Raw genomic sequence first — 2967 nt, forward strand, 5'->3', positions numbered from 1 at the left:
ACTTGATCTTTATAGATCGATCCAATAGATAAAAAACCTAAGCAATGCTTAGATACTGTTACTTGATTTCTTTTCTTTAGCCACGCGAGCTTGTATGGAGTTTGATGAAGTTATGTTATTAAGTTTAGTTTTGTTACAACTTCCTTTGAGATAACATTCTTGCAACTATTCTATGACTATACGATATACTTTGCCCTCAATTGTATAAGTAGTCTGGAAAATATTTTATCATAACTACTTTTCTTTGTCTTGGGCTTTAGAAGTGAAGAATGTGCGATTTACTATTAACATTAGTCTGTTATCACTATGTTCTTTAATGGATTGTGCACTGCCTCTATTATCAAAAGTTAGCTCTTCAGCAAACTCTTCAATTTCCTCCTCTTGGTAGTCTTCACTTTCCTTAGTGCCTATAAATAAGCCTTTGCAATATTTTCCTCCCTTTTTACACTCTGTCATTCGGTACCCATTTTCTCCATAATTAAAATAGCGTAACCCCAAACCTAAGGATTGGGTTTTGCTGCTTTGACAGATTTCACTAAATTTACTAGTTTTATTTAGAGGATTTGGAGGAGTGAAATTGCGGAATTGGGAAGTCGGTTTGAATTATCACGAATAACACTTTGAGAACCCTGAAAGCTTGAGTCACTAGTACGTTGACTAAATTGCTTCTCCAACTGCAAATACTATTGGTGTGCTTCTGAGACAGGGTATGGATCAAGTGAATTTAACTAGTCTTGAAACTATGATCGTGGGCCCTCAATATGATGGGAAACTTGTTTTTATGTCTCAGTCACGTCATTTCGCACTATCAGCCAATGAAATTCTATAGTGTAATCATCTACTGATCGATTACCTTACCTCAAATTCTACAATTGTTGGTATAACAGTTTGGCGTATTTGTGAGGTAAGAATGCTCCACGTAAGTGCTTCTTCAACTTTTCCCAAGAGTCAATCTTCTTTTTACCTTGCCTCATTCTTATGAGCTTTGTTTGTTGCCACCAAGCTGTTGCCCTTCTACAGAACCTAGTTGATGTAAGTGAGACTAGTTTATTATCAGGAATCTCTTTGTATTCAAAGACTTCCTCAATGGCATTAACCCAATCCAATAATTCTTCTAGTTGGCAATTTCCTTAGAATTTAAGAATGTCAATACTCAATCCAAATTCTCATCTTCTATCGTCGGTAGACTCAGTTTTGTATCAACACCTAGAGAATGGGTTAGTGAAGTTTTCACTTGATTTATCTTCACGCTCTGGTGTACGATGACGTTCGGTGAGTAACTCTGCCATTTATGCAGTTAACATATCAATTTTGGCTGCCATGCTAGTCATAGCTTCATCTCTAAGAACATCATCCTGGTCGTAAGTAGCTGTATGAGGGGCATGCCCACAGGCTTTTTCCCAATTTGGTTTTAAAAAAAAGGTTGGGGCTAAACTGAAAATTAAGTAAAATTCTAGGAAAAACGGTAATTAAGTAAAAGTTTAGGTTACCATGATGGTGGTCGAAAAGCAAGAAAGGATGGGTGGATCTGAATGATTTTGGGTTGATAATATAAAGGTGATGGTGGTTTATGTTGGATTTGATTCTGGCGATTGGTTCATCGATTAGTGGGTGGGGAGTGGTGAGAAAGGTTGACGACCATGGTCGTGGATGGTGGCTAACGAGGAGGCTGTGGTTTCTATTTCCTTTTTTTTTTTAGGCTAAAGGGAAAAGAAAAAGAGGAAGGGTAGGTGGATGAGAGAAGCTAAGAATTAGGCTTTTGGCTTTGATACCAAACTGATGTAGCAGAAGTTTGAGGTTCTAATATTCCATTGATTCTAGAGAATATTGGAATAAAAAAAAACTAAATTCACGTTGATTTAAAAAGAATTTTGCGAATTTAGGGGTTAAGACTTATTGATTTTGTAGAATATCGAGCATTAACTAACTCAAATACTCACATAGAAATTTGAAATTTGAAAATATTATTGAAAATCAAAATTTGCCTTTAAAGGCTACATGAGAGTGCTATTTATATTAATAGTAATTATCTTAATTCATGAAGTAAAAGGAAAACAAAATTTTAAATTGGAAAGGAAAATAAAAGTCCTAAACCTTAGTTAATAAGGAATTTAATCCTAATATAATATGGATTCCTAATCTGCATCATAAACTCTATTAAACTTTCAACCACACTCAAATACATTTAGGTTTCAGTTAAACTTACAAATGCCACTGCAGCTAGACTTTTCTATTTTGTTTTTATTTATAGGGTAAAAGCTTGTTTAGTCCCTATATTATGAGGTTAGTGTCTATTTAGTCCCTGTATTTTTAAAAACACCTCAAAACGTCCCTGCTACTAAATATTGACACTTATGCCATTATTTTTTTTTATTTTTAACTTGCTTTTACAATATTACATTTTTACAATAATGTTTCTTTTTTGGATATTAATAAAAAATTAAATTATCAAATTAAACTCAAAAATAAAATAAAAACAAAAAAGGTATATATTAATTTTTGTGGAAGCTCACGTATGTCTAAAAAATTAATATGGTAAAAAATTACATTATCAATTTTTTTAGAAAAATTAATATTTTAACTCAAGAGTATGTTCCACAAAAATTAATATATATTATTTTATTTTATTTTATTTTTTGGTGTTAAACTGGTAATTTATTTTTTTCTTTTTAAGAATGTCTAAAAAAATTATTATAATAGGGTTATTTTTTTCTTTTTAATAATGTCTAAAAAATTATTATAATAGGGCAATATTATAAAAATAAGTTAAAATGAACCAAAGATAATGGCAAAAGTGTCAATAATTTAATGATAGGGATGGTTTGAGGTATTTTTAAAAATATAGGGACTAAACGGGCACTAACTTCAAAATATAGGGACTAAACGAGCTTTTACCCTTATTTATAATTTTAGTTTCTATGGTTGCTTGTAATTCATTTCTCCTGCACTTAGTTTCATTTTTTTTTT

This window comes from Citrus sinensis, chromosome 4, assembly GCF_022201045.2.
Source record: "Citrus sinensis cultivar Valencia sweet orange chromosome 4, DVS_A1.0, whole genome shotgun sequence".
NCBI classification, from domain to species: Eukaryota; Viridiplantae; Streptophyta; class Magnoliopsida; order Sapindales; family Rutaceae; genus Citrus; species Citrus sinensis.